This window comes from Polistes dominula, unplaced genomic scaffold, assembly GCF_049000335.1.
Source record: "Polistes dominula isolate Pdom_NZ unplaced genomic scaffold, Pdom_raw_medaka contig_15, whole genome shotgun sequence".
NCBI lineage: Eukaryota > Metazoa > Arthropoda > Insecta > Hymenoptera > Vespidae > Polistes > Polistes dominula.
Window position 1 is genome coordinate 3,654,172 of NW_028300915.1, and position 12,631 is coordinate 3,666,802.

General features: G+C 35.8%; 1 protein-coding gene and 1 long non-coding RNA gene across 3 annotated transcripts in view; one reads left to right on the forward strand and one right to left on the reverse strand.

Moving 5' to 3' along the window:
• LOC107070133 (netrin-1) overlaps positions 1-12,631 on the forward strand; it is a 136,046-nt gene that overhangs the window by 16,705 nt on the left and 106,710 nt on the right. The gene's annotated exons all lie outside the window — the stretch shown is intronic.
• The window catches only part of LOC149033175 (uncharacterized), a 121,738-nt gene that overhangs the window by 8,930 nt on the left and 100,177 nt on the right, over positions 1-12,631 (reverse strand). Inside the window, exon 1 of one of the 2 annotated variants that reach the window (XR_016175843.1) lies at positions 6,691-7,015. The exons of the other annotated variant lie outside the window; for it this stretch is intronic. This is a non-coding gene — a long non-coding RNA (uncharacterized LOC149033175). Of the gene's footprint in view, positions 1-6,690; positions 7,016-12,631 lie in introns of those variants that run through there. 2 annotated transcript variants of the gene reach the window in all.

The window sequence follows — 12,631 nt, forward strand, 5'->3', positions numbered from 1 at the left end:
GTTCCAAGTTAACAGCCAACGAAGAGACGTGAGTCTTCTTCTCAGCAACGCGTTTTGCGATGCTGTTTTACTATTTTCTTTTCTTAAAGCAGGTGCTTGTGCTAGAACCATCCTTTTCTTCCTTCGTACATATATATGTTCATTTTACCATAGATATTCCATTTTGAACTCTTACAGACGAGATTTGTAGGTTAGATTCTCTCACCCGACGTTGACGTTGTCCCTGTCTCAGGGAAGAACTTGAAAACCACAGCAGCATCATCGTCAGCATCAGCATAAGCAGCCACAGCAGCAGCAGCAGCAGCAGCAACATCGTCTCGCCGATAGCAACTCGAAGTCATTTATTTCCAGCTCATATATAAACCCATTGAAAGTCGTTATTCCCTCGTTTGTATTTTTTTTTTTTTACCTTAGAACGGATAGGGGTACTGTATTTTACAACGCGTCGTTTAACATAATGAATAATCGCAAAATAAAATATTACCATTTACACGTGTCGTTAGCTTAAAGAGAATGTCTTTACTTACTCTTGCGAGATTATACGTGCGGTATTTGCGGTTTACGTTTATTTATCTCTCTTTAACTCGAAGATTATTATTCTCTCGTTCTAGGGGTGGGGATGAATATCTTTTAAAATGCGAGACATTGATCGATTCTACGAACGTTTATCCAAGTTCAACCCTACTTATCACGAAAGCACGTATTAAATTTGACCAGAGTTAGTTTCTTTCGCCTTACCACATGCAAAGAGAGAGTGTGTGTGAGAGAGAGAGAGAGAGAGCCTAATATCTTCGCCACGAGTAGGAACCAAGCCAAGTTCGAGGATTTATGGAAGCAACCAACGACGATCTCGTTACCGTTTTCTCCTCTTACCTCTCACCAACCCTTCTTGTACACCACTACCACCCAGTCGAAGTATCGTACTGGACAGGAAGCGTCCTCCTAACTTCAAAGTCATTAACCGTCCGAGACCGGTGTTAAAAATCTCGAAGATTCGGCCCACGCCTGTGGTGCCAACGTCAACAACAACAACAACAACACTACAATAACGAGTTTTCTGCGGTCCATGAGAGAGAAAAAAAAAGAATAAGAGAAAGAAAGATAGATGGATAGAGAACCAAAGACGGGGAGAAAAGATATGAGAGAGAGAAAGAGAGAGAGAAAGTAAAAGAGGCGTCCTCGGTCGTCCCGAAATAAACGGCGACCGCATACTCGCGTTCCTTCGGTCATGCGTACTCGCTCGATCTAACTTCTTCTTCTTCTTCTTCTTCGTCTCTTGGATATCTCTTATGTTAGTCCGTTCTCTCGCACATTTTTGCGGCTCTCGTTTCGTAGCCCGTCCACTTTGGCTGGCTGGTTGACTGGCTGGCTGGCCTCCACCTCTTCCTCCTTTTTTTTATCTTCTTGTCCCACCGAAGAAGCCGCTCGATTTCTGATTTGCAAGAGCGAAAAGATTCAAACGGGAGGGATTGAAGGGGGAGGGGGTTAGGAAGGACCCATTCCATTTGCCATGAAAGAAATGGAAGTATGTTCGAAACCAGTCGACCAATATAGTTTGAATCGATCGAAGAATCGAAGGAAGGAACGAATCGTTCGAGGGATCGACGACAACGACGAGCTTGCCGGCACCTTTGCTCAGGATGCCCTTAAATGGGTTCTCCTTAGCAGTCGCCTTTTAGAAACGACCACTGTGTAGAACTCGTCTTACCATGGACATGCCGTACCGTGCCGTGCCGTGCTGTGCTGAGCTGTGCTGTGCTGTGCTGTGCTGTGCTGTGCTGCGTCCCAGCTTTCCGTTTAAGCGACGAACAGCATCAACATCAGCACCAACAGCAACAGCAGCAACCTTCTATATCTTTCCTCTTTCTCTGTCTCTTCTTTCCCACTCTCATCCTCGAGTTCTTTTCCTTTCTAGTTTCTAAAGTTTCGAACTTTCGACTTCTCCAGATCGTACGATAAACTCTACGCCTCTACTCCTCCCCTCCTCCTCTCCTTCCTTTTCTTCTGTATAATCGTCTTTTCGAGCTCTCTTCCGCGTTCATAGTCGATTTCCTCTTTTTTCTTTTCTAACAACGTTTACTTGGAATTCAAATTCTAAAAGTAAGCGAGAATAAAGTGAGAACAGGATTCCATAGTTTTTATCCTTTTATATTATTCTTTTTTCTTTTTGTTTTTTTTTCGTCATTTGGACAGCTTAGAAGTCGATCGACTCTAAAACGTTGCGAGACGAAAATAAAGCTCTCCCTCTGGTAAGTTGGTTCATTCGTTTGTTCATTCGTTGGACCGACATATCTTCTTCTTCTTCTTCTTCTTCTACTTCTGTTCGTTTCCTTCTTCGTTTCAAGCTAAGATCGCCTTCGTCGAAATTAACCGACAGACCAGGTGGTCCATTCGACGTAGATAAAAGAGGAGGAGGAGGAGAAGGAGGAGAAAGAGAAGTAAAAGGGAAATACGCGAGAGTGCGTTGCCACGTTATTATCGGGCATCTTCTTCTCCTCACGTTTTACTTCTACTACACGAAGAAGAAAATGCTTTTCTCTATCCTCAATCTCTGTATAGTACTTATATATTTCTCTTTTACCTATATATATATATATATATAAATATATACCTATCTCTCTTCTTCTTATTCTCTTAAAGTATCGATGAAACTCGACGTTATAATCAAGAACGTTTTCTCGCTCGTTAAATCGTTTATGATTTACCACCTTTTTTTCTTTTTTTCTTTTACCTAATATTATTACTTTTTCTAACAATAAAATAATGAGTATTTCGATGTACCGATAAGTACTTACTTAATATTAGACATTGAAAAATTATTAGCAAACCTGTATCATTAGCAAAACCCCCACCACATCATAACGGTATTTAATATAATATTTACTTGTTAGTTAAGACTTTTATCATCGGTCGGTGAAAGAAACATTTTCAATGGAAAATGTTAAATCTTTTGACGTGTCTAGTATTACACTCGTCAAAGCTTTATTTGTCCATTTTTAATAAGTCACGTGTCTCAAACAAAACAGAAATAGAGAGAGAGAGAGAGAGAGAGAGATAGAAAGAGAAATATATTGACACGTTGATAAAGAGAAAGCTAAGAAATCGGCAAGCTTGTCGGCATCGGTTCGTACGATTCGCGTCTTTCGGATGAAGCGGGACCACCCGATAATACGTGTGCCATGTCCATTTAGATAAGCTTCGAAGGTTTAGAAAGTCGCTTAGCGAGAATTGACACACACACATATATACTCCCCCTTCCACCCATTACTTTACCCTATCGCGGTAACGCACCATACACGAGTGTCATCGAATTTGTTCTTCACGCCCACGCAAATCGATGCGTATTTACGAGAAACCGGGTTTTGCTTAACTCCAACCAACTGTGATTCTATTCCACTACGAGTTTATCTTATAATTCTACACCTTTATCTAACTTTGAGATAAGGAAGGGATGAAAATTATCATTTATTTTCTTTCAACACTTTATTCTAATACGTCGTATGTTTATTCTATGTATTATTGAAGGGGTTGTTTCAAGTAAAAAAGTTCGTACCGATTTATAATTCATATGTCTGATTTGTATTTTTAATCTATGGGATTAATTAATTTTTTTTGTTTTTTAAATTTAATATGAATTTTCTGAACTAGTTAATGGTATTGAATATTAGATTGTTACGTAAGTTTTTGTAAACAATTTATTAAGAAATGATTTATGTGTATCGTTAAAAATTATATATATATATATTATATATATATATATATTATATATATATATATATAATATTAATAAAAATAATATTATATATACATATCGAGACGAATTTTACGAGCAATTAAATAATTTTTTTATCTGTACGAATATAACTGTGTTGAAATATTATTTTAAACAATTCGAATAAATGTTCCTGAACGATTAAATATTTTTACAAATATACTACTATAAAAGAATAAGTATAAAATTTAATAGTATCTATCTATCTGTCAGATATATAACAATAATTCATATTAAAAAGAAAGTAATTCTTAAAATATTTTTGATATTTAATCAGGTATAGCAATTTACCAACACGTACACGCATAAATATCTAAATATCTAAATTACAACCTCGCATAATAATATTCTTTTTTCTACAAAATCGATACTGGAATTTTTCGAACGACTTGCAATGCAAAATGGCGCGTGAAAAAGAAAAAAGACAAAAAAAAAGAAGAAGAAGAAGAAAGGAATCGACTACCGAAGATAAACCTCCATGAGGATCTTGCGAAAAGATATCTCCACGGAGAGCCGGTCGTGAATCGAGTAATTGGATCTCGATTCCACGTAACGCTTCCACGAGTTGCTACAGAAAGAGGTGCGAGAACACAAGGGGTAGAGGTGGGGGGAATCAATGAGGAAAAAACACAAGAAAAAAATAAAATAGAAGGGATGAGTAAAAGGAGAGGAGGAAGGGGGGGGTGAGGGGGATAAAGCTAAAAGAAATTTTTTTAGTTTCCTTTTCCTATCTGGACCATAGTAGTAGTTGTAGTAGTAGTAGTAGTAGTTCTCGATAATCGTTATTCGGTGCGCGAGAAGTATCGTACCTCTACCTAAACCGTTCGGTAATCGATTTCAAAATGGAAAAAGTTTAGTCCTCGATTCTCTCTCGAATAATACTGTAAACGTCTTCGAATCTTTCCAATACTGTCCAGGTCGATAAAAGATACTCGAGGTTTTGGTTTTTCTTTGGTAAAACGCGTGCTACGTGAGCAGCCTATATTTCGCGAACGGGTACGTGACACGTTAGAAACGAGAGAATCGATCTATCGATGAACCTGAATTTTAAAGACCCCTTTCCCTATCCCACTTCACCCCTTCACCCTCCTCTATAAATCATCTTCTTATTATTATTTCTATTCGATTGTCTATTTGTATTTGCTGTTTGATAAAAATTGTCTTTTAACGTTGGTGACGATGAAACGAAGTTTCTTTTTATTTTTTTTATTTTTCTTTTTTCTTTTCTTTGCAATCGTACTATGACAATATTTAACAAGCGGAACAGCCGCTTATTCGACGAGGCAGAACCAATAGCATCGGTGCGCGTGACGAGCCGGAACAGTGTCACGGTGCGTTAACATCGTTTGCCATCTCTTTCTCTCTCTCTTCCTCTCTCTATCTCTTTCTCTTTCAGTCACTCTATTCCTCTTGGTCATTTTAAAACACGGAAAAGATATATTCGATCATACAAAGTGCATGAGAGTAGTTTAAAGCAAGTAGTGTTTGACTGTGTTGCAAGTAGATACGCGTGTGTCGATGAAGAAAAATATTTTTCGATAAAAGTATATAATATAATAAAAGTGATTGGATGCATCGAAAAGAAAAACAATGAGGAAAGAGAAGGAGGAATAAAAGAGTATATATATAAGAGATTAAGTTGAAAAGTTGGTCCGTTAATTTCAAACTTGTTATCCCCCTTTTTCTTTCTCGCGATAGACAAGGAGAATGGTCCGTCGAAGAAAGAAGTTTAGACTCTTTCCCCCGAAACTTCAAGATACGAGTGGAAGAAGAAGAAGAAAAGTAAAAGAAGATAAGTCTCAGAGTAAGAACTAACCGTGAAGAGTAATGAAATGAAACTCTCGTTGGTGTTCGAAGTCTTCGTTGGGTGTTTCTTGGGTAAACTGGTGGAGAAGAGGACTCGCGAAAGAGAACGTAGAAAAGAATGGAAACGGCTCGAGGTGAAATAAGGAAGTAAGAAGGTAACCGGTAACTAGGAAACTTGGAAACTGCCCAGAGTGTCTTTAGATAGACGTCTTGAAAACAGAGAAAGAGAAGGAGAGTTTACATTGCTCGTACGCTAGTTGAACAGAACAAGAACAAAAAAAGAAAAATAAATAACACCACTTCGAAGTAAATTGCGAGTTAACGTTTAAAACACCGACACCGGTGGCGAGATTTTTTTTAACACATAATCTAATCGTAAAGTCGATGATAAGAGCGAATTCTAAAAGAAAAATTTATCGATTTTATATGATGTTGAAAATCCTCGTGGAATAAAGAGTAAAAAGGAACGAAGAAGTGTAGTTTTAAGTTATAAGGAAGATAAACGCGAGTTAGTAGGTATACCTGGGATCCATACTTTACTATAAACTTTTCCAAAGTTACGAACCAACGGAACCACCATCACCACCACCAACTTTTCCAACTGACGAGGTTACAAACTTGTCAGAGAGTGAGAGAGAAAGATGAGAAGAAAAATTCGTGACTTCTGGAAGTAAAAGTTAGTAGGATGTTGTACGTGACATAAAAGCATATCCTGTGCATCAGCAAAACTGATGTTGCAACGTGTATATGTGGTTATGATTAAAGGTAACATCATCGTTTGAATTACGATCTTCGATCTCATATATCGATCCAGACTAGAACACATTCGTTGGTGCTTACAGAACCGTGATAATAATCGAGCGTTTATTAAATGCTCAACCGAGCAGCAAATACTGGCTAATTAAACGTTCAACGCACATAGGGTAGTTTACAGTGTTGCTCAAGGAAGAAGGGGATCAGATTCTGATCGAAAAATTTGAACAATTTTCGATCCTAGATTGAAATAAATTTGTTAGGTGAATTTCTTAAATGGATTATAAGGGATGTGTGTTGGAAAAAATAAAAAAAGTAAAAAGATAGAGAAAGAGAGAGGTTGTGACCTTGACTCGTACCTTATCTTTACACGACTCACGTCCAGCATACGAGGGAGTCGTGGGTGTTCGATAAATTGGCCGGGTGGGACGTAGCATTGTTTCGCTCACAGATTGACCGCTTAATCACGTGGCTACGAATGAGGAACAGGAATTCTTACTGGTTGCTGGCTTCTAGGTAGGCCTGTATCTTCATCCTTTTCTTCTTGTTATTCTTCTTATATACTTCTCATTCTGTGACTTGTCTACCACTCGTCTTTTCGTGTTCGCTACATAATGAAGAGAAACGACACGTTAGGAAAAAGGTGAGTGCTTGACTGTTAGAAAACGAGGATTAATTGTCTTATTTCTTTCAACGTTTACAGCAATATGACTTGGTATATAAAAGGAATGAATTCATTATTTTCTTTTTATTCATTTTCAACGAATTATGAGATAAAAGAAGTGTGTTAAAAAAATAACTCGTGGAGAGAAAGTTGAATTTTCGAAGTAGAGATAAAATAACATCAAAATGATTTTCTTCTCGCATCGAATAGAAAAGCAATCGATATTAAGGTTTTTCTTTCTCTCTCTCTCTGTTTTTGAAAAAACATACGATCGTCCACAATATCCTGGAAAAGAAGAACTTTGCGACACGGGATTCGCGAATGAAGCTTAGTGTGTGTGGTCCCGGACCTTGGCACGTCGGCAAACAAGCTTTTTTCTCTTTCCCTATCTCTCTCTCCTGTTCCTACAGGATACTCGTAAGGATCCCTGGAGAGCGGCGAGTAGACGAAGAAAAATAAACAAAAATCTGAAGCCCTCCTATTCGATGCGGGTAACGTTGAAGTCAAAAAAAGCGACTTCTTTTCTTGTTTATTTTCTCACCTCGACAACGTCACACTCTTGCGTGGTAGTCTCGGCTTCTTCTTCGTGGAAAAGTTCGTTCGTATGTGTGTTTGTGTAGTAATAGTGGTAGTCGTGGTTTAGTCCCGAATATATATTTTTCATTGAGACATTTATTCAACAAAACGTCAGAATGAAAGAGACGAAAAAGAAAAGTTAAGTTGGTATTTTATAAGTGCCACTTAAAAAGTCTTAAAGTAACTTGTTCTTTGAACGTTGTATTAACTTCTTAACCGGTACTTTCCACACACAGTACTTTTTATATTTATTTATTAATAATGTATATGTTTTAATATTCCCGACAGGAATTTGTAAAGATAAAATAATCGTATTAATGATTGTATTAGAAATTATTCACGTTAATTGGTTTCAACATTAAAATAAATTAAATTAAAATTAATTTAAAACAAATAAGAAAAAATAATAATTATAAAATATATATAAAATATTTAATTTACTTTATTCTTCCAAGTATAGTTCGTGTTATATTGATGAAAGGTAGATATTCTAGTGTTAGTTATAAACGATGTTTTGTTTACAGTTTCATGTTCTTGGTATAAGAACGAATTTCCTTGAAAAGAGATTAGACCATAAAATATTCGATCGTTTATTTATAAATAACAACATTGAACGTTCTATGTTTAAAACATATATATATATATATATATATATATATTATCCAATTCTTAAAAGATACATTTACTCGAATAAATGTACCGTTTACTTTGAAAATACTGACCCGCGAGTATATTTTTAAAGTTGATATAACTCACATAAATTTTCATTAATTATAAAAATATTCAAATTAATGTGTATTTTTTTCATATTTCATTTTTTTCCTTGCAAGAATGAACTTACATCACCATTGTACGTATATTTATAATACTTTGGTCATACGATAATACAAACTTTGTTAATTATTTTAACGTACAGAATGAAACCAGAGCCCAGAAATTCTACCAACGTACGTATTTTGAAACATCCAACAGTGTTATAAATTTACTCGCGTGTTATATCAGCTCTTCTCATACGTAGTACTCGTTAAAAAGGTAAAAGAAAAGGGAACAGAAAGGTATAAAAAAAAAAGGAAAAAAAGGAATATATATATATATATATATAGGAAAGAGAAACGAGTCGAAGAGAATTTACGTTCGATTCGATCAGCCGATTTCAACGATGCGTGTTACCCAGAGGAATCGACTAGTGTGACCCGGTGATACGAAGAGATAGAAGAGAAACTTGCTACGGCCCTGGTTGCGTTGTAGGTGCCGTTTACGGTTCACCGATAAGATCATCGTGGACCGGCATACCACGAGCTATCGGTCATTAATAATCGACGCACCTTCGAAGATCGAATGCGAAATCCAATCGTATTTTATCTCTTTTTATTTGTCTCTCTTTCTCTCTCACTCTTTTTCTTTCTGTCTTAATCTTATTCATCTTCAAATTTTCTTCTTTCTTTTCCACTTCAATAAAAAACCGGTGCCACGTGCATTCGTCACGCTCGAGATCGATGACTGTCGATTAATTGGCAATTAGGTTGCTTCTTAAAAAAAAAAATTATTCGAAGTCATAGGATATTATTTTTAGATCAAATTATTAAAATGACCATGGTAGGAATAGATTTTGATGGGCATTAAATCGTATCATTATTATTATAATATTATCCGTTAAGTTTTATTTGATAGTACGAGTCTGGTTTAGGGAGATAAATCTTTTTTTTTGCTTACATTATTTTATTCTCCTATGGGAGAGATTAGTGTCTGGAACCCTCTCTCTCTCTCTTGGGGTCTGACATATATATATATATTTTTTTTTCTTTAAGAAAGAACAACACACAGGGCGGCAAGCAGGCAGGCAGGCAGGCAGGCAGTTACGAAGGGATGAAAGTGAAAGAGAGTGCATATGTCACGTGCAGTAATTACTTTGCAATTTTAAACTTCGAGTTAAGCGATTTACAATGAGACGAATTGAAAATCCATTTTATAGATAGGTGAATTAATTTTCTATTTTTTTTTTAAGTTAATGGGTTCGAAAGAATCCTTTAATAAAACGATTAGTTAATGTTCTGTCATCTTCATTTATCAGTTTTCGTACGATCCACTTTTTACGAGAGATTTAATGTTAATAAAATAAATCGTTAATCGATGTCACGATTTCTTCGTGTATTGAAGAAAGATTTCAAAGTCAGAATGACGAAGGATAAAAACGATTAAAAGATCATCAAAGATGCCGATTTTGGTGATCAAGAACGAATTTCTCTTTCTCTTCTTACCGTGTTTGAAAAGTAACGGAAGAAATGGGAGCATGTGATTCAACGTTGGATAACAAGTATCCTGTTGAAGTAGGTAACTCTTATCGATTCTTCGATACTTCCACTTGGAGTCACCCTTTTTAAAATGTATTACCCAACCGTATTCTCTTCCTCTTCCTCCTTCTTCTTATTTCTTTTTTTTTTCTTTTACCGATCCAATTACGGTATCAAATTATAAATTAACGCGGCGCTATTCAAAGGCTACGCAATTCTCATATAAGAACCTTAGAAGATATTCTTTCAGTAATTAGAGATTAACGAAGTAAGATGACGAGTTTATTTTTTATTTGATCATCAATCAAAGGTCATCAATTCGTAGGTAGTTATTTCTCGATTAAAAAGGTATCAAGGATGAAATTTCAATGATAAACGTAATGATCGGTAATATCATGATGAAAGAACAAACTTACAAGGACGACGAAGAGAAAATAAAGATGATAAAGATGATGATGAAGAAGGAAAAGGGTCAACTCAACTGTGACTTGTTGTAGGATATGTAAAGAAGATGCTCGTGTAAAGATGCGTGCATACGACGAGTTTTGTTAGTCTCGGGTAGCGTAGGCGTAGGCAAGTTACGTTTGTGCGTTTGCGCGTCCTTCTCATATATACACATACACACATATGTAAGTAACCACACACATACTAGAAGGAAACCTCCAGGACCACCCGTGTCCGTTCGTATCTCGAAGAGAACTAAGCATTGAGAAAGAAAGAGTGAGATGAACCGATCTTACACACTCCCGTACTGCGGATCTGTTCTTCTGGAAAGCCGACTTTAAGTTCTTTCTTCCTTGCTATGCCTTGCCTTGCCTTGCCTTTTCAAACGTAACACGCTGGAAAGAAAAGCCCGATCGATAGTAGTACCGAACCTCCAGAAAGATCTAAAAAAAAAGGGCTATTTATTTTTTTCTTGTTTATTTTTTATACTATTCCTTCGTTTTAAATCTTTCTTTCGTTTCGTTCTCACGAAATCGAAAGAACGAGACTTATATTGTTTTATTATGTTTATTATTATTAATACATTTATTATTAATTGAGAGATTTTTTTAATATAGTATTAAGAGATTATTATTATATAAAATAATTATATTATTACTGTATATACATTATTATATTATTATTATATATAACGAGATTTATCTTGTTACATTATTATTATTATTATTATTATTATTATTATTATTATTATTAATTCATACGCAATGTAATTATAATTTCATTTTTTTTTAATTTTTATCAACTTCACATTTTCTGTTTTTGTATTTTTTTCCTATTTAAATTCTTTCTTTAGTATTCATTTTAAATGATTGCTTTTACTCTATTACTTTAAGAACGTAGAGGAAAACATTTTCAAGAAGTAATTTGGTTTGTACGTCGTACATATTTTCTCTCTTTTTCTATTTGCATTTCGCGTGCTCTTTCATTATGATTTCGATTCGAAATGCAGCAACGTGTTTTTGACAGTAGTAGATACGAGTAAATGTGCGTCGCGTTGAATACGTTATTAGAGATTTCAAACGTGACGTATCGGTAATGAAGGGGGAGGAGAAACAAGATCTCCTGCCCTTTTGGGAATATAATCCGATCTCTTTACGAACTACGCACACAACGTGCGACGTGCGTTAAAAAGAGAGAAAGAAAATAAAATTAAAAAAAAAAAGAGTTTACTATAGAGATGGGAGGTCCCCTCTGCAAGTCCTCTTTCTCCTCCTGTTGTCCGGTCTCTCTTAAAGATGCTAATAAGTACGATCACCATGACAAATGCCGTAGCTTGCTTGCAACCGCATATACTTTGCCGACGTCGTTTCGACCATGGTGGTCTGTCTGTCTGTCTCTCTGTCTGTGTCTTTCTCGTGATCGAACTCTCGACACAACACGGATAAAGTCAGAAACGCCAAGTTTCTCTTTCGTTGATCTTTACTACTACTATTACTACTACTACTACTACTTCCCTGTCTCGATTTACTTTTTGTTTATTTTTTCTTTTTTTTTTCATCGTCACGATCGGGTGATCTCTTTACGATTATAAAAATTCACCGTGGTTTTAATTTCGTCTTCTTTCTCATTCTATATTTTTTTTTTTTATTATTATTATATTTCTTGTTATATTTTCAAAAAAATTATTCTCTCGAGGATATCTACTAAAGTAGAAATATTAGAAAAGCCAATCATTTTCCAGTGATGTAATACACTGAAAATTGAATGTATATTCTTCCTAACCCCTCCTACTCCCGGCTCGTCTATATTCATCTATCTCGCGAATAGATTGCAAAATATATTCATTTCAAACTATTCTTCCTTAGCTATTCCATCATCCTTAATATTTCTTCCCCTATCACCCCAACCCTCGTGTTTCTTTCTTCTCTCGTAACACTCACGAGAAGATAAAGAAGATAGATCACGAAGAAATATAGATAAAGGTGTGTTTTCTCAAATAGGCCGACAATGGTGTTTTATCTTTTTTTTTTTTTTTGTTAGGATTGCATACCACATCGAATTCGATATTTCCTCGATTCTTTTTTTTCCTCGCAAGTCTACACCCCAACATCTTCCCCCACCCGTTTTTTCACCGAATTTCAAAATCTGTCTATAACGGAATGTCGTGGAAATAGAAGTTATGGAATAGGAACTTTAGTCTTTTTTTTTTATTCAAGTACAAAACCATGAGAGAGTAGTATTGGTCCCCTCCATGTGTTGGTAGTAAGAATCTATGGGGCATGGTATATTCTCGTTGAACGACGACGACGTAGGTGCCTTCGGGTG